Here is a 20716-nt window from a genome sequence, read left to right as displayed (position 1 = left end):
TTTTCCCGGAGGATTATTAGGCTTGTGGTCAACTAGTTGACCTTCCCTATGATGACGGCCACGAGAGTTTATTATCTTTTTATTATTCCGCTGTGATATAAAGACTAAGTTTTATTATAACTCTGATGTATGGGACACCGTGATGATACTATTGTAATTTGTCAGCTTGAGTGTGTGATTGTTTTCTGGGCACACACGAGTTTTGTGCATCCAATTTTATCCTTAAAATTGGTGTGACAAAGCACTAAGCCATAGACCAATCAAAACAAGTAAGAATGAGCTGCTGCACTTGGCCCCAAAAATCACCAGTCAAATCCAATGAACACAGAAAGGAAGAGGCGAGCGACTCTGCACGGCTGTCGGCTCTATCTGGGAGCGGAGGGATCTGGTGCTGTGCTCGGCTGCTGGGCTCTGGCTCGACGAGTAGCCCAACAAGGGTGAGCACTCTACTGTGCCGGTTTGCTCAGGCCCAAAACACAGGAGACCGACGAAGGGAACAGGAGGAAGAGAACGGAGACAGAGAAAAAGAAGCGCATGGCGCCTACCACAAAATCTATTTAAATGAACTTCACTAATAACCGATCTCTAGCACAAATCTCAGTAGGATCCCTTCACAGCTTACACATGAATCATATATGCATATGTAATTCTCCTTACATGACTAAAAATAGAGAGGTTGCTATTGCATCGAGGAAAGATGGAGGTGATGTGCTATTGCTGTTGGAGGAAGAGAGGGAAGGAATAGATGGGGCCAGAATACTGTGCTCCATGGTGGCAAGCCACGTTGGCCCACTTGGACTATATATATAGATGAGACCTAAATTAAGATTATGGGTCTAGTTTTGCTTTTTGAGAGTAATGAGACAAAGATGATACGACCAGAAAGGTTTAAGGGCGGCCCTTGCACTTCGCTCTATCAAGTCAAACCTCACCAAATGCGTAAGCGGTGGTTGCAACTTTAGAAAAGAAAAAACTCACAAACATGGAACAACAGTCAGCACATAAGATTAAAGTAATAGAATTATATTGCTCACAATAGTCCCTTGCATTAGTAGCAAGTAACAACATACAAGCTTTCTATATCAACAAATTAAGCAATATTTATCCAAGTTTTCTATTCACCAAATGTATACATTTTCTAGAATTCACAATGCATAAATATGGAAGCTAAAATCAACTTAAAAAGGAATTTCATTTGTCTCTGGTTTAATATCATAACATCTCCCATTTGGCTTTTAGTTATTCAATTCGATGTGCCAGATTGTTAAAATTTTGAGTTATCTTTTACCATGGAACCAGTATGTTTAGGACAGAAATGATATATACAACAGCAACACAATGCGAAAAAAGGTCCTCCCCCACAAACTCATGGTGCAAAAGAAGTCAGCAAGGCAAAGGTCTAAAGGTATTATCAATGGCAAATAACCAGCTATGGCACCTACAACCTCATGTAAAAATAAAAAGTAATGTTTTGTCATACTCACTGATATTACAGGTGCTCAAGGTGACCTAGTTCAGGAACAAGACTGCCTGACAAATTTGAGTTACCCAAATCCCTACAAGATACACAAGTGTTAGAGAAAAGTACTTAATGAAAGAAATAGAATATAACGCGTGGTCATGTCATACTCACTTCATATAGATAAATACAGAGATAAATACATGTGGCTGGTTGACCCAACATTATTTGAGTGGGAAAACCCATAAGATGTCAATTAGGAGCATGGAGGCAATTTGTTGGTAAGTTAAGATAGAGTATGTCAGCAGCAGCACAACAATTCCATACACCCTTGTACCATACTATTAGCTTGACATGATATGGTAGCTGGTGCTTAATTATACATTTATACTACACAATGTTCAAATTTTTGTATGACAAATTTAGTGACGTAGGCATATAACATACATTGTGATGTACTATATATGATATAAACTTGTATAGACAGCACAATGATGTGCCATAGTGTCTGGTCATTTCTTAAAGAGAAAACTAACTAATACATTGATCCCAGTAGTCATTAAAACACAAACCAAAAAAGAAGGTGCTAGTTCCTAGTTTGCTACAGATAAATGATGACATATGAAAGCTAGATTAAATGAAACCATTTCCATGAAGCAATTGCTTTCAGCAACCCAAAATTATATGATAGCAGGCTTTGGACCCGATAATGTAACAGTAGAAATTTATGTGCACAATGAAAGTGGTAGCATCAAGCAATAGGTAAACCCAAAGCTACAGTTGCATCAGCATCATTCTATAAGCATGCCATGAGCATGTGATTACAGTAGATCTTGAACCAACATACAAGAAAAAACTATCTAGCTGAGTATAATTTTCCCTTAATTAAACTTATTGCACAATTTTTACAAGAAAAATCAAGGCGAACGGCAGACGGGACTGGTGGGAGGGATAGTGATGCCTCACCTTTGGAGCGCTTCCCGCCGGCGTGTGCAGCGGCGTGCGGAGGGGTGCAGCGCGGGAGTAGAGAGGCGGCGTGGGGAGGGGCGCAGCGGGAGCAGGGAGGCCACGGGGACGTCGTACTCGGAGCAGTGGAGCGCGCCACCGTGGAGGAAGCAGTCGGGAGCAGGGAGGCGCAGCGGGAGCAGGGAGGCGCTCAGGCTCTAAAACCCTAGCGCGAGCACCGTGGGTAGCCTGACAGTGTCAGAGGAAGAAGAGAGCGCCCAGCACTGACGGCATCAGGAGGAAGAAGGGAGCGGCGTGCGGAGGGGCGCAACGTGGGGGCAGAGAGGCGCATGGGGAGGGGCACAGCGGGAGCAGGGAGGCCATGGGGACGCCGTACTCGAAGTGGTGGAGCGCGCCGCCGTGGAGGAAGTAGGGAGGCGCAGCGGGAGAAGGGAGGCGCTCGGGCTCTAAAACTCTAGCGCGAGCACTGTGGGTAGCCTGACGACGTTGGGAGAAGAAGAGAGCGCCCAACACTTGTTCACCAGAGCGCCCATGGTTATATACCCAAGAGGATTTGTAGGGGCGGATCCTGATCCAGCCGCCCCTAAAAATATTTTCTATTTTATTAAATTATTAATTCTGATTTTTTATATCACATAAACACAAAGTAATATAAAAACAATTGTATATATGCACAAATAAATTTTTTATATAATATTTTGTATTATTCTATATACGCCCAAATATATATAAAACAATTGTAGTCAAAACAATATAGAAAACAAAAAAATAAAAAATAAAAATTTGAATTTTAAAACTTCGACTACAATTTTATGACATTAAATGAACTAAATAAAAATATTGTAAACATAAAAGTTGTATAAATCATCAACATGTACAACTTTTATTTTGGTCATCTTGTCATGTGACTTTGTTTGAACGATTCAAAATTTGAAATTCAAACAATTTCAACTTGAAATAATATTTTGAAAGAGTAAATGATTTCAGCTGAAAACTCATGAATACCAAAGTTGTAGAACTCATCAGTATGTACAACTTTTATTTTGATCATCTTTTTATTTGACCAAATTTGAACAGTTGAAATGTTGAATTTCAATAAATGACAACTTCAAACAAGATTTTGAAACCTTAAATGATTTCAACAATAAAAGTCGTGAACATAAAAGTTGTTCAACTCATCACTATCTACAACTTATATTTTGTCACTTCTTCATGTGAAAAAGTATTAGTAAACATTGTTCAAATTCACATATGATACATAGTTTCATGAACTATACGAGAAACATGTTGCTTTATGAACAATATTTACTATCACTTTGTAGATGAAGAAATGACCAAATAAAAGTTGTAGATCTTGATGAGTTATACAACTTTGGTAATCATCACTTTTTCAGCTGAAATCATTTAATAGTTGAAAATATCGTTAGAACTTGTTATTTTTTAAAATTTGAAAATTTGAATTGCTCAAACTTTGTCAAATGAAAAGAATGACAAAATCAACACAGTAACTTGATAGGACATGATTTTAGAAAATTTTAGAAAAAAATCATCACATTTGGAGTTAGTATGAGGGAGAAAGACTAGTTACAAATTTTACCTAGAAATTAAAAAGAAAAATCACAACTGTTCATGATGATCAATGATGAACAGGTGCGATTTCTTTTTTTAATCTGTAGCTAAAACTTGTAACTAGTTTTTTTTTCTCATACTAACTCCAAATGTGATGGTTTTTTCCTAAAATTTTCTAAAATCATGCTCTATCATTTTAGTCTACTCATCGATCTTTGTCACTAATTTTGAACAATTCAAATTTTGAATTTCAGAAAATGACACCTTTAAACCTGATTTTCAACCAATAAATGGTTTCAGCTGTAAGGGTGATGAATATAAAAGTTGTTGAACACATCACTATCTACAATTTTATTTTGGTCATCTTTTTATTTGACAAAATTTGAACATTTCAAATTTCGAATTTCAGAAAATGACAGCTCTAAACCTGATTTTCAACCACCAAATGATTTCAGCTGTAAAGGTGACGAATATAAAAGTTGTATTCGTCAAGATCTCCTACTTTTATTTTGGCCATTTCTTCATTTCATAAAGTTTTAGTAGTAATAGAGTGGATGTTGAAATAGATTCATCTAGATGTTGCAAAGGGTAATCTCACACACATGCATAAAATGTAGTCTCACACACATACATAGATATATAGTCTTACACACATACATAAATATATAGTCTCACACGCATGCATAAATGAAGTCTTACAAACACACACTTACACAAACACTCCACGTTCAACAACTAGCTAGCCCGCTGTAACGACTTTTTCCTTGACACCTTTTCGTTCCCATGGCAATATGTCTTTGGGTAGGATCTTTTCTACAACACTGATCTTCTTAGGAAAGTCTGTGAATAGCGATATCTCATCATAGTTATTGTAAGCTTCAACATCGTCCATGCCATCAACTCGTATAATGTGCTGTTTCCCGGAGGCAACCATGTGCTTTGTCTTCTTCGGGGGGAGGTTACTTTGTCAGTCAGACATATAGAAAACTTGTGCGACATGAAGCGAGCACCCAAGGGTCATCTTGGTAGCCTAGATTCTCGAGGTCTAGGACTCTCAATCCAATCTCGTTCAGTTGGTGTTGTTTGATCCAGCGGCATTGAAACAGGGCCACCATTATTCCCTTCCATAGTCAAGTTCCCATATCTCATCAATGATGCCAAAGTATTGGATCTTTCGCCCCAATCCATCGAGAGCCTCTATTCAAACGTCGTTGTTTTGGTTCATATATTTACTATCCTTTGTGTTGGTATAGTACGTAAACCCATTGATGTCATAAGCCTTCCAAGATGTCACCTGTCTCGATGGCCCCTCTGCCAACCTACTGATGGTAATAGAGTCTATGGTTTCTCCAAGTGGTATGTTTTGGTCTTTCAACCATGTAGTTAGTCGTTGCTTATGCTGTTTCATGACCCTATCATCCGAATGACCATTTCTCTCTACCATAATGATAGCCAAGTATTCATCAATGTACGGTTGCATCAGTTGTGTACTCTGCAAGACATTGTAATGCGCCTGACTCACCTCTTTGTAATCATGGCCGATGAACACTTTTCTACCATTTGTGCCCTTCCCAGCTAGCCTACCCTTGTGACAAGAATCGAGTTTACCAATCCCTTTCTATACTTTTAGGTACTCTTGATAGCACTCGACGACTTCTTCAGTACTATAACCCTCTATCATGGAGCCCTTTGGGTATGCTCGATTATGCATGTATCGACTTATAATCGACATGAACCGCTCATAGGACCATATTCATGCAAGTAGCAAGGGCCCAGCACCTGTATCTGATGAACCATGTGAATCATGAGATGTGGCAGTATATTAAAAAAGCAGGAGGTAAACACATCTCTAGTTGGTTTGTGTCTTCACCAGAAATTCATGTAGGTCACTAGCTCTTGCTTGCCAATCGTCTTCTATGAGATCTTCAAAAAAAGTAGCACATATGGGTGATGGCCATTTTCAAGACGAGTTGCACGGCTGCACGGCAAGCGGACGTCCGGTTTCACCCACGCCACTCGGCAGAGAGAGGGGCGACGCTAAGAGCCGGCTCACGCTCGCATGAGGTGGGGGAAAACCGACGATGGGAGGGTGGCGCGGCGCGAGGCCACAACGGGCGCTGCGATTGGGAAGTGTGGCTGCTCAGCGACCGGGGCTCGGGCGACTGCGGTGATGGCTGTGGAGCAGTAGGGAGCACCGACTCTAGAGGTGGAGCAGCGTGAGGAAAACCGAGCGGCGCTAGTAGGGCGGCAAAGGAAGCGGCCATGGCGGCTGCGGGGGCTCCGGCACCTGTGAGCATGGCGCAGTTCGGCCGGGCGCTGTGGGGCATGCGAAGCTCGGGAAGGGCAGCGCCAGAGCGGTGAAGGGAGGGGGAGGCGCTGGGAGTAGTAGGCCCAGCGTGGCAGCAACGGGGCTCGGGCGCGCTGCAGTTGCGAGGAGGGATGAGGAGGAGCGGGGAGGGCAGCGCTGCGGGACCCGCGGGCGCCCGTGCGAGAGAGAGAGAGGAAAATTGACGATAGCGGACTAGAGCTAGGACACCTCCTCCTCGATAGTAAAAATAGAAAAAGGAGGGAGGAGAGCAGCATGAGGGTTCGGCCAAACTTGGCAGACAAACAGAGGCAGCAGCAGCAGCTTGGAGATGACCCGGCACAGACATGTCGGCAGAGGCAGACAAAAGCAATCAGGCTGGCAGAGACAAGCAACAGCCCAGCCTTGGTGTGCACGAGAAGGAGCGCAGGGAGAGAAGACAGGGGAAAAGAAAGAGCAAGCAATTGACTCGACAGCGTGGCGCGACCCAATAATTTGGGTGATTCAAGCGGTCAGGACGCCAGCTGTCGTGGGTAAGTTACCAATTTATCCTAGTGACTAAAACGAGTCTATACGTAAACATAAACATATCACTTAGACCACAGCTTTTCAACTAAGCGTGCTTATCAAAATAAACACATGAGTATACAGATATATATATATTTATTTATTAATGGATTTTATTTATTTATAAAAGTTGCTTTTCATGCTTAATCTAATAGAGCAAACCATTTGTCACTTACTTGCTAGAATTATCGTCAGACGTCCCTAGATATTTTTACGCACTGAGCAATTTAACTTGGTGTTTATTGGAGTGCACCAAAGTGGGTCACACAGGATTTGCTTATCGCCTCAAGTATATTTTAAATCAAAAATTCTGAGAACTCGTTTCGAAAATTTGTCTTATGCCTAAATCACGGTGCTAAAAGAGCTCGTAACACCAGGGGTGTTACAAAAAACGAACATACTTCTAACCTACAACTGCGAGTATGTGTTCTAGGCTCTTATTTTTATGCTTCTTATTTTATTTTGAAGATTATTCGTTAACAAGGACTTTGTGATTGCAGACACCATTTCGTCCTCATTGATATCAATATTCCTAAAAATGTTTTGAGGTGTGGGACACAAAGAAAAAGCCACTTTCTATTGTGGATCCCCTAGTCAAAGTACTGAATAAGTAAGTAAACCTAACAACATATTATTTTCTAATCACACAGCACATTCGAATGTCGCTGATTTTCACACTTTATAATGTGCCACAGTGCCCAGGAAAGAATGGTCTTGGGAAGAAAGACTCCATTCAAGGTTGATGAAATGCCACTAAATGGTCAAGGGGAGAGACCCCATTCAAGGTTGATGAAATGCCACTGGAGACCCTAGAGCAGCCGGAGGCGAACAACGAATGCGGGTTCTACGTAATGTGCTCAATGCTCATATACCTTGGCGGGAAATCGTCGCATGCAGATGAATTGGTGTGTATGCTTCCCATTTCATTTATATCGGTTAATTCAACAAAATGATCTACTGTTTTGTCTTACAGTTGTGCCTTTCGATATCATCTTTCTTGAACGACAGCACAAGAAATATTCGTTTCTCAACCTTTGATAGTGTTTGATTGTTAAAAATCATAGCTGCAATAGTTGAGCTTATCTTGTTAGAGTAGATATGAAGGCTATTTTAAAATTATCACCATCACGGTTCTAAGTTCATCACCAATTTCGTTACTGCAACTTAAACATAATCAAACATAGGTATTATTGAGCTGATCAAAGCTCGGTGGTTATGAAGTCCCTCTCAACATTAGATGCATTACTATAATAATAGATGGACTAGTTTTGACAAGAATCCCTACAGGCCGGAATATGACGATTTTGTAGTTATTGTTTTGGGATTATACACATCCGATTTACAAAATTAACCACACAGAATTTATTTTGCTTGTCGACAGTGATGACTCTCATAAGATAATGTCCATATTCAAGCTAACTTGCTACCGTCAAGGCCGAGTCACAACATATCATCACACAGCACGAGCTCTACTTCTATATCATAAAACCACTATTTTACATAAAAGATTATTTTTATTAAAACCAAAGCAAATTTATCGAATTGATATATCAACTATATAGTTGATACTACTGTCCTGAGGTCACTCCCTGTCTCTGTAAGTGCTTATAACCTAAAATGTTTTAAATCATTAATAGGCGTTGTATGGTCCAAATATTCTTATAGCATAGATCACCACAAAAACATACTATCTAATAACTGAAACGTTTGAGTTATACTTAACATCAGGATAAGTTTACCTAGATCTGATGCACAACGGCCCCAATTCACAGAATATACCAAAAGCACTCCGCGCATACAAAGCGGACATGACAACTAGTTGTATATAACATGTGTCGTTCTAAATATATATCAAGTCATAGCTCCACAATATTTTTTTTAACTCAGCTCCATGCTTCCACTATATTTTTTTTATTCAACTTTAAAAGTGACCCTATATTTGCGCAAGCAGGGTATAAACTTTGATGTCGTGGAGGGTTATATGTAGTCCTAGATAGTAGCATGACATATCTTAACAATTTATTTGCTGCTTTTACTTTTCTAAATATACTCCTCCATCCTAAAGTTAAGTGGATTTTCAGTTGCCCTAAGTCAAGACAGAATAATTGGACCAAGTTTATAAAAAAGAACAAAAAATGAGCTTTATTAAAGCCATTATGAAAAGTATTTTCATAATTTACTTTCTTGATGTGATAAAAGTTATTAATCTTCTCTATAAACTTGGTTAATTTCAAAATGATTTGATTTAGGACAACTGAAAATCCGTTATATTTTAGGACCGATGGAGTATTTTATGATTTACATTTGACTATTTATATAGTATGCTACAATAGCATTAAAAGGAAGTGATACTCCCTCCGTAATAAAAAATAAAGTCGTTTTGGACAAGGCTTGGGTCAAACATTGGGAATATAAATCATGAATACCTTTTAAGTTGTTGAGTTTGGAAATATGAAAGCCATATAAATAGACACTACGTAGAAAACCTTTTTTAGGGGCGGCTGGTAACCCTATGTAGGGGCGGTTTTGCCAGCCGCCCCTATGAAAGGGTGGTTACAAATCGCTAATTTGTATAGTGTTATCAGCCACCCCTACAAATCATTTTTCCACAAAAAAAATAAATTTACAATTCAAATTCGACCAACCAGAACATATATTTTTGGAACTAGTCTTGGTAAGTTGATATTGGAGACACATGTTAAGTAAACCAAATCACATTTCAAATCAACTATGGTACAATCTGTACATTGTACATCCCTTTTTGTAGAAATTGTAGAAATCAACAAGGCTAGACAGCAAGTGTAGTTTGAATTTCTCTACAAAAGAGTTGATAACAAAAACACATGCAGCTTATCTTCACACTCTAGTAGCAAAAGTATCAGCCACTCACATATTGTAAAGTTGATAACAAAGCACGCAAGTTGCTCTTTCCCAGAAGACCACCTCTTAATTTCAAAGTCTAGAGTGTCTCCAATTCTCTGTAATTCAGAATTCCCAAACAAACAAGTGGTCTATTAGCAACCAAGCAAGTGTTGCTAAAGGGCCAAGGCATGCTGTGATCACTGACTAAAAAAATGATGATAAGATTATGAAAAGGTGAAAACAATTTTACATAATGTGGACTGTTGAGTGTTGCCTTGAACTAAAATAAGCATAATCAAGCTGATCCAGATATGAAAAGAATTAGCACATACATCTCTCTCTGCCTGCTCCCTCTGAACTTGCATATCTCGTTCATTCTTCTCAGCCAGAGCTTTAGCCTGGAGATATAATAAACAACCAGAAGTGAGAATGGAATAAGCTATTGTTTCTTTGTAATAACAGGGAGAGGTAGACTTATACAGCATAGGAATAAGCTAGACCATAGGCAATACACTTATTGCACAGGTGATAGTGAAAATTTTTTGTTTGTATTCTGAAATTACAGAACATTACCGCTGGTTCACGAGTCCTCTGATGACGTTACCAATCTATTGGTTTTCCTCACAGATGCATTAATAGTAGCTCTATCCAGCGGTCTGATCGAGCGAAGATTGATTACCTGAACAGAGAATTACTAAAGAATAAGACAACAACAATGGACTCCATGGGAAAAGAGATCTGGTAGCACAAGACTGTAGTGTAGAAGAAATGCAAAAAACAAATTACCTCGGCACTGATACCTTCCTTGGCCAGTATATCGGCGGCCTGAAAAATGACAGAACATGAGAAATACAACCAGAACCACCAACTAGAGAACTTCGTTTACGGATCTTATTCTTGTTTTTTTGTGAAAATGCAATAGAATAAAGCTATAATTTTAAAAAGGGAATGGCTCAAGTTATAGATATTCAGGCAGAGCCAATCCGTACATGGAGTACAAAAAATAACACCAGTTATTTTGCCTTTTGCTTCTCCAGAAAACGTCTAACAGTTTCTACAGAGTATAAATAAATTCACAAAGAATGAAACAAACTATTTACCTATAATATTCATGGAGTAAAAGCATGACTGCAGAAAGAACAATCATCCATAATTCCATTTTCTGCCAATCACTGATTTGTCCTGTACATGGTTTGCGAGAAGTGGGAGGGGTGTTGAGAGTTACTTTTTCTTAAGGTTAGTACCACAGCTAACATCAATATTTACAGATAAAATATTTTCATTCATGCATAGGATGATAAGAAATATTCTATAGCACAAGTAAAGAGAAAGTAAACCAAGGATAAGAAGAACTTACTTATTGCCACATGAGAAGCTGGTTCACGAGGGTATATACAACCCATTGCGATGCTAATAAAAATAAGCAACGAAAAACAATTACTAATAATATCCATAAATCTATAAAGTTCAACTATGTGAAACAGAACAACTCAAACATCATTTGTTAAACTAAAATTAACAATTAGATTTAAGCAATATGATCCTACATGTACCTTTCAAGACCATTCTCAATGAGCAGTTCCAAGCAGGACCGATAGCAGTGACTAAGTGCATTCTCTGCAGCGTGTGATACTTGACAGCATATTTGGGGCCCTCGGTATGGATGACCCTTCCTGCATAATGAATTAATACATGCATCTTAGCATAACTGAGATTACAGACAACCACAGCACAACATGTTGGATATGAGTAAATCTGTGAGTGTTCAATAGCTAGCTGCAGCAAAGTTAGACTTTCACTAAAGCTTCAATTACTGGCCACTGGAGGCTTGCTTGAAGTAACAAGTTATATGGGTTCAACAACACCGCTTGTTATATAAAGTGAATCAGGGTATGGATATGCGGTGTTTGTGAACCACAGGCACAGGGGGTATGCTTTGCTTAATCAGAAACAACCGTCACACCAGTGCTATATCAGAAGATTCCGAAAAATAACGCAGGCAAAACAACCGTATTCTGACTCTATAAGCAGAAACTCTTGTGTTGCCCTCACTGCTCGAAATTTGCAGGAAACATGAAGCTGGGAACTTTGAACCGAGCAACTTATTTACTGTGAAGGGACACAGTTGTCATTGTGGAACCACATAACACATCAATGTTGTAGCTTAGGTGTCCACGAGTGTTTAAAGATCTTCAAACACATATATACATTTTCTACATGACCCAACAAGTGAAAATACATATAACATAGGCCCAGCTTACCTTGCAGGCAGATCGTAGGCATTGGTCATCTTGGCCATCCCAGCTCGGCAACCTCCCTGCAAAAAAATGGTCAACCAGAAAACAGTTGAACAAACTTGCCCCTTCAATTTGTCACAAGCTCTGTCACAAACAGTACCAAGGTGGCGCACTCCTCGGCGAGCCCTGACCCAGCAGCAGCGTGCAGCCCAGGACTACTGTGCGCGTCATCCAAGCTCTACACGAAACCCCGGAGCAAAGACATGAGCTTATAGCACCCAAAAAAAATTTGAAACCAATTCCCAGCACTGATGCGAGGAGAGGGGACAGGAATCGAGACCTCGTTAGTGGAATTGATGATGGCGTCGACCTCGAGGTTCCAGGGCGGGCCATGCCAGAGGTAGATCCTGGAGTTGACGGGAAAGCGCGAGGCGCCCCCGGCGCGGCCACCCCACCGGCGCCGTCGTTGACCGTGAGCGGGTCGGAGAAGGAGATGAAGCCGAACGCGGAGGCCGTGTCGGATCCGGCGCCCTCGAGGTGTCCCCCTCCCCAGCATGCACCTCCGTGGTGGACAGGTCAACCAGATCCGGCGAACTTCGGCAGGACCCGGCAAGGGGATGCGATGCGTCCCCGCCCCGGCTGCCGACTCACCGAGGGGCGAAGGGAGGGGCGGTGCGCTCTAACTTTCGGTCACCGCCTCCGTGTGCTCATGCGGTTGTCGGACGGATTCGCCGGGCCTCCCTGTGCCTGGGCCCTGGAGCGGCCAGTTGCACGTAGATCTATGCGGTGTTAGCAACAACTCTCCGGTGGGGGTGGACCGGTCACCGGTGGGGTGGGGGAATGGAAGGAAGACGGAACCGTAGCGGAGGGAGAGGAAAAGGCGACGACAACGAGGGAGAGGAGAGGAAGAGAGGTGGCGACGACGGCGGGGAGGGAGAGGAAGAGGAGAGAGGACGGGGCATGAGAGAGGAGAGAGAGGACGGGGCTCGAATAAAGTGTGGACCTATAGCTCTTTGGTTCACCGGATTTGATAATTTTTTCGGGGTCCGCGCTCGTCCAGCAACCACACATTCGTAGGGGTGGCTCGTATTACAGCCGTCCCTACTATTCCATTTGTAGGGGCGGCTCAATCACTAGCCACCCCTGTAAATAGCAACATCGGAGGTGGCTGGTGAGTGAACCGCCCCTATAAATCCTACCCATTTGTAGGGGCGGCTCGTATCACCAGCCGCCCCTGTTGTTCTATTTGTAGGGGCGGCTGGTCTCGTGGGTCCCGAACACGCCACTGTAGGGGCGGCTTTATCACCAGCCGCCCCTAAAAAAATTTTATCCGTTGCTACAAACCATTTTTCATGTAGTGAGATTTGTCTTGAAAAATACTTTCATAAAAATATACATATATCATTTTTTGATAAATATTTTTATAAAAACAAGGAGTCAAAGTAATACTTTGGAGACCGTGTCGCTGTCCAAAACGACTTTATTTTTAGTATGGAGGAAGTATATAATAACAAATGAATTTAAATGGAAAAAACTTCACGCTCTGCATAGCTTCCGTAGCAGTTCCGTGACAGTAACTATATATACACTAAGCTGTTATACGGAGGTCACCCTAATTGATGGCAAAATCCATTGTTTGTCTTCTGCTTGGCTATACAAAATGGCTCCCGCTTCCACCACACAAACTTCAAAGCTCGTCCATTTGCTGAAGACTCACTGACTCAGACGTTCACTTTTTGAATAAGGTATCTGAAAGGCCGGCTAATGAATCCATCAGAAAAGTACATACAAAAGTGCAACATGTAATTGAGTCCGAAATTAGAAAGTAATGATACTTTGAGGAACTTTGTCGTATTTCTTATTACGATTAGTTGCAAAGAGATATAATATAAAAAAGAAGAAAATAGGATGGTGTCATCGTCTGAGTCATGACCAACCCACCCAGCATATATACAACTACACCCCTGCAGCTCTTCGGCCAAGGAAACTAGCAAAGCACAACGACAAAGAGAGATTTTTTTTTAATTTTAACCCTTTTTTGAATATAATTTTAAATCTAACACTATCGGTTTTTTTAAAACTAACACTGGCGTGGGCCAAATGCCTGTGCCGCGCCATGCATGGTGGCGCGGCACAGGGCTGACGTGGCGTGGGCCGGCCTGGGGGGCCCATGACGTGGCGGGTCCTGCCGCGCCACTGACCTTGGTGCGGCAGTGCCGCGCCCTGATCCGTGGCGCGGCTGGACCAGATATATACCGTGTGCGAGCTCGTCCGCCCGCACGCACCCCTGCCCTGCCCGCCCGCCTGAACGCCGCCACAGCCCTGCCTGCGGCCGCACGCGCCCGCCCGGCCTCGCCTCCCCCGCCCGCGCTCGGCCACTCCCGCCACGCAGCGCCCTAGCCGGCCGCGCCACGAACGCCAGCGCGTCAAGGCCGCCCGCTCCTAAGGTACCTCCCTCTTGATTTCATATATTTTTTATTATTATCTAGTATAGTTAGTATTTTTTGTATCTCTACGGTACCCCCACGTGCCCTCGCAATCCTCGAGTGGCCGACGCAGAAGCAAAAGAGTTGATGATGGTCTGCTAGTGCTAACATTTCTAGGAGCATGTAGGGCATCGAGGCTATTGTTCATTGAGTATTAGTGTCTTTGCGATATCTTAGAACAACTATTGTTATGTGACGGAGGAAGTATCCCTTCCGTCCTAAATAAATGCACATCTCGCTTCTTGAAGTTAATTTGTTTTTAAAATTTGACCTAATTTATATAATAGCGTACTAATATTTATGATACATAATAGGTACTATTACATTAAGCACAGAGTCTACTTTCGTAAAAACTTATTAGGAGATAAAAATATTAATACCATTTTTTTAGTTTTGATCAAACTTAACATATTTGACTACTCGAGAAGCAAGATGTGTATTTATTTTGAGACGGAGAGATTACTTGTAATTTTAGAACCAAAGTTTTATATGGATTGATTATGTATTTATTATTGTTAGTATAGTTAGGATTTTGGGTTTAGGGATTTAGGCTAGTTAGGATAGTGAATTTGTTTGTGAACTTACTAATGTTAACTTGAATTTTGTTAATTTGAATACTTTAATGCTTTGTTTATCAATTTGATAACAGGATGGCCCCTCCCATGCGGCACCTGTTGTACCCCATTCTTGAGGTGGAGTACGACGACCAGCACCGAGCACACATCTTGAGTGACAACGACGCAGAGGTGTCCTTGCCTCCTTTGAGGCCCCGCACTCACACCAGGGCGCATCAGTGGGACGAGCGTTATATGCCGTACATACGGCGTGCCGGCTTTCTCGAGCTTGTCCGTGTTGTCAACCACGGTCTTCCGCCCCTTGACCCAGCACTACTTACTGCAGCTGTAGACAGGTACGAGTGCATTCTTTGTACGTAAACTTTCTTATAACAAATTGGAGGCAACTAACAGTCGTTCTATTCTTATAACATGTGGAGGCCTGAGACCCACACGTTCCACCTACCTTGTGGCGAGATGACCTTGATGTTGCAGGACGTAAAGGCTATTTTAGGCCTTCGGTTGGGGGGACTTCTAGTGACAGGGATAGTTGACAACTGATCATTGGAGGGAGCTGGTGGCTCAGTTTACTGGTTTTCTTCCACCGGACGACGATGCTTCCAAGAAAAATAAGTGAGTAATTCAAGCCTATTTAATACTTGCATTGCTTTTATAACTGGCATCGGGTCTCATTTTCTTTGATCAATTATAGAAAAAGTTCCGATGTTTCGTCGTCCTGGATCACAGAGCACTTTGAGTACTTGGACCCACAAGCTGATGAGACACAGATCGACAGGTTCGCTTGAGTGTGGCTCTAGCACTTTCTTGGTGCTTTCCTCTTCCCAGACGCCTCGGGCAACACCATCAGCTGAATCTTCCTTGACATACTTCGCCAGCCGTGGGAGAACATAGCGGGGTACAGCTAGGGCAGCGTAGTCCTAGCATGGACGTATTGACAGCTATGCGTTGCCTGCCGTCGCACGCTACCTACTCTAGGTTTGGTGTTGGGAACGATTGCCCGTTGGGAGGCCCCTTAATAATGGTTTACCGGTAAGTACTTCGGTTCATTATATTCTTCCAGGCAGTTAGATATGATGAGATTATTTGTTGCTAATTCATTATCGTGTTCAATGCAGCGATAGAACGGGCATGAGACACTCCCTACAGCTCTGTATATCTAGATGGAAGCATAGTTAGTTAGAGGGAATGCGTGGCGCAAGTGCAAGGAGTATACGGACGGTCTCGACGTCCTGACATAGCACCAGGTTACGCTCTCTATACTATCATAGTAGTGTCTTCTTCGGTGTACACTATATCATAACCTAACACAATTACGAAATTTCAGTGTTTTGGTGTCCTTGGGATTCTCCGGAGCTCCTAGGGATATCTGAGTCCTTTCACTAGGGACGAGTCACATGAGTATCGCTGTGACTTCCCTCTTATTTTCTTCCATGTAGTCGAGATTCACTTGCCCATTTGGGTCTGCAGACAGTTTGGAAGAATGACAGGCTACCCACCACCGCTTTACTCCACCAATCAAGCATTGCACAAGTGCCTTATCAATTAATAACAATGCTATAATTCAGAGGTGTGTTTGGTACAACTAACATCATTTTGTTGCAGATTTGACCGCAGGAAGAGATACAAGACCAAGGATTGGCGCATGACACACAGCTTGTACATCCATTTGTGGCAGACCAGGTACCACATGCGGTCCTTGCGGGTCCTCCACACGACCAGCACACCTTCGACGAGTACCTGTGGTGGCTTCACAGGTCTACGAGGACACATATCAAGCCTCCGTACACTGACGTGGCGATTGACGAGGACTCGGAGGAAGATGTCATCGAAGATGTGTATGACGTTACCACTAGGGAGGGACACACAGCTACAGAGAGCCCCGCTTCAAAGATACGTAGTAAGATACTTGAATGGTACAATTTGTTATCCTTTTGGTATTAAGTATGTGTACTAAACTTGTCCAACCGCGTATCTGTACCCAGGCGACACAATTGTCAAGGCTGTCCAACGAAGCAGCGTTCCGGCTTCACGAGTCTAGAGGGCAGGGGCCAGGCGTTCTCGTGGCTTTTGTGGAGGTAAACATAAACTTGTCCGTTTCGAAATATTTCTTTAGTGTATATGCATTTGGGTAATGAACTAACTTTAACGTCTATTATGTAGAAGGTGAAGAAGAGCTGCAGGAAGCTAGCTCAGAAGTTGAGCTGCAATGGACACTCCTTATGAGGAACCAGCCACTCCCCGCGCGGTCGGGTGGCACGTCTTCAGCCTCTTTGAGGACCACCAGCCGGCTCTTCTCAGCCGATGACGCAGGGTGCCACTTCCGCGGTGCATACACACCACATCATAGCGCTGGGAAGGACCTTGCAACCGAGGACGAGGAGGAGGGACGATGACGACGACGACGAACCCCCGTGTTTTCGTGGACAGCACGGCCAGTGGGACGAATGGCCGCAGCACGAGATCGGCATGTCTCAGCTAGGTGGTGCCCAGCTTGGTACCCAAGGAGCCTCACAGGTACTATCAAAGATAGTTTATTTAAATACGTAGGCTCCATGAACTAACGATCATAAAGAATTATAAGTAATCGTGCGTATCATATACCTGCAGGGTACGAGCCGTACGCACCGTCGATGCGACCATACCGATGTTGGCTACACTCCCAATGTGTTGCCAACAAATCCGAAGAGACAGAGGCGTCCGAGGGATCCTTACACTCCTGGGTCTTAGTTTGTTAGGTCAAATGAATATTGGCATCCAAAACTTGCGGGGTTATTTGGTTATGTTATCTCAAACTTATGTCAAAACAATGAATATGTTATATGGTAGCTTGTCTACTTGCTTCTTATTCGTTTCTTTGAGTCGCGGCAGTACTGCTGGTGAGATTAAGTACCCTGCGTTCGGGAACCGGTAGTCCGGGCGTATCTGGACGTCCGGTAGCAATTTTTCGTAATTGATTAGTTAAAATGGTGCATAACCGTATTATGAAAGACGAAAAACTAATCATTGGCTTATCAAATTCTCTATTCGGCCGTTGAAAAAAACTCAACAAAATACGGGCGCGACGCGTTTCGATTCTACCATCCAGGTAGCCTGGGCCGGCGGCAGGCGCAGCGGTCAGGTGGTGTGGCTGCTCGTGCAGTATATTTGGTCCAGCCGCGCCACGCAACAGGGCGCAGCACTGCCGCGCCAGGGTCGGTGGCGCGGCAGGACCGGCCACGTCATCGGTCCCACAGGCCGGCCCACGCCACGTCAGCCCTCTGCCATGCCACCTATGCATGGCGCGGCACAGGCATTTGGCCGCGCCAGGGCAATAGGCGCGGCCCAAAAGTGTTAGTTTAAAAAAAACCGACAGTGTTAGATTTAAAATTATATTCAAAAAAGGGTTAAAATTAAAAAAAAAATCACAGAGAGATGGGTCAGTGTTCATCCTCCAGCTCCCAGCATCCAGAAGCAGAGCAGAAGTAGCAGCCGGCTGCCGGTGTTGACAGCCAGAAAAGGTTTCTTGAAACTCTCTTGTTTTACTAAACATATACATATTGTCTGAGTGAGTCAACCGTGGCCAAGGGTTTTTTCTTCTTAAAATGTGCTAGGCAGGAGCAGCTGCGAAAGGCGGCTGCAGCGGCGCACATGAATCAGCCATACCATGCATCTAGCAATGAGGAGCTGGTCCTCCTGGTGTCGCTGGATTCAATCACCAAGATTGGGTGAATTTGTCGATCTGCAGATATGGCGAGGTCATCTCTATCGGTACATGTTACTAACCTTGTCGATGCCAGATAGATTTCAAGATATTTTGTGGAGCTCATGAACACCATGAATGAAATCTCGAGACTAGTCTGGTGCTCATCACTTTAATTTGTTTGTAAGTAAGCTCTGGGTGATGGAACCTCTGCTTCGTGCATAAATCGGAACTAATTTGGTATTAGAGCCAAAGGACCAAAGTTAACAATTAGTAATCCAGATAACATAATATTTATAAAAGAATGAAACAATTTCTGCTCATTCTAGTCTAGTTCATTCACCTACCATGTCTATCTAGGAGTAATATAAATTCAAGTGTCCTAATCCTTTTCAACTACATAACGAGTATTGAACTTTCTTACAACGTCATCTTGCCCCTTTTCAGGCTCCAGTGGTGTCAGCTACGGTGAACATCACCTCTTGTCTCTCCTAGAAAGAAGGATGCAGTTGACAGGCCCTGTTTTTGTCATCCATATATAAAGCTCACCAATAAGCTAAAAATCAGACTGCCACCCTTAGTCTCTTTACAAAATTTTTACTCCGATCCATGTACCAGCAAATTTATCACTTAAGCCCATGTACGTACTTCAGGAAATGTTTCTAGATACCGTTCTAAATATAGGTCTCTAGAAATCGTTCTTTAGACCATCATAACTCGGGCCCAAAAAAGCATTTTTTCCAATTCGAGAGGCTGAACTGTTGTGCGTCACAAGTCATAAGTCACGCGATTTTTTCGTGCAAAACACTCGCGTGCAGGCTAGAGCTCTCGACTTCAAAGCTCGTGAGTACCTCCTCTAACCACTTAATTGCAAAGTCACTTGTGACTAAACGACAGAAACATTCCTCTCATATTTACTTTACTGGATTTCGATATGAATCTTTGGGACCTCAGTGAATTCAAATTAAAAAGGCATGAAATGGAAAGTTGTAGATATCGTTGAATATCATCACTTTGGTTGGGGTCATTTCTCAATTTGAGGTTGTTAGAAAAGTTTTGATTTTCAAATGTGAGGAATTCAAATAGATTTTTCCTTGGATAAATGATTTCAAATGAAAAAGTTGTCAACAACAGAGTTTTATAACTCTTCGAGATATACAACTTTGTTTTTTTCGTTTCTCCGTCTAAGGTCATTTAATTTCAAAATTTGAATTTTAACATGTGAGCACTTCAAACTACATTTTGGGACAATAGATTATTTAAATATGCTTTGGTCAATGTGAAATTATATCAAAGAATTATCAAAGACTTATTGCTTAAGTGTTTGGATTACCATCAAGCTTAACAAAAAGAAGGTTGAGGACAATCTCAGAAGATGGCATGGGCAACAACTTTGACAAGTGATCTCCACGTTGGGAGAGGGTCCGTATAAAGTGGTCAAAGTGGTGTTTGGGAGTTCTTATATATTGGAAACGTTACAAGGTGATTCTCTCCCAAGAGTAATTAACATGAGGCATTTGGAAAGGTATTTCCCAAGTATTTGGCAAGAAACCTAAGTGCTCCAAGAAATGGCCGATACGTGTATCGCCCTTCGAACATTTTTAGATTCACATAGACCTCACCTAAAAACAAGAGGCATATGTTGATAGCAAAATATGGACAAAACAGATTGACCTCAGAAATTCTAGCAAAAATAGGCTTAGATGGTTTTGGGACTTTGTCAAAATGCATAATGGACTCTATCATTGATCTGCTCTCACCAAGATGATCAAAAAACATATCTGGGTCATCTAATTTGGAGTCTAGGTGAAGAAAATGTGATTTTAGGGAATTGATCCAATAGGAACTAGATGGCTTAGCTGGTTTCCAAAATAAACTTTGTGAAATTGAAGAATAATGAACTTCACCATTGCGTTTTTCTCGTTGAGATGATTGCTGAAAAACATATACAGAACGTCTAGTTTAGAGTTTAGATGAAGGAATTATGTTCTCGGGAATATTTTACCCTGCA

The 20716-nt window shown here is 42.3% G+C and overlaps 1 pseudogene; it reads right to left on the bottom strand.

The window, feature by feature from the left end:
• Positions 1-10372: 10372 nt before the first annotated feature.
• LOC136534060 (uncharacterized) lies at positions 10373-12525 on the bottom strand (annotated as a pseudogene).
• Positions 12526-20716: the final 8191 nt, after the last annotated feature.

Source organism: Miscanthus floridulus, unplaced genomic scaffold, assembly GCF_019320115.1.
Source record: "Miscanthus floridulus cultivar M001 unplaced genomic scaffold, ASM1932011v1 os_1454, whole genome shotgun sequence".
In the NCBI taxonomy this organism is placed as follows: Eukaryota; Viridiplantae; Streptophyta; class Magnoliopsida; order Poales; family Poaceae; genus Miscanthus; species Miscanthus floridulus.
Note: the sequence above shows the minus strand (reverse complement) of the source record. Positions and strands in the feature narration are given on the sequence as shown.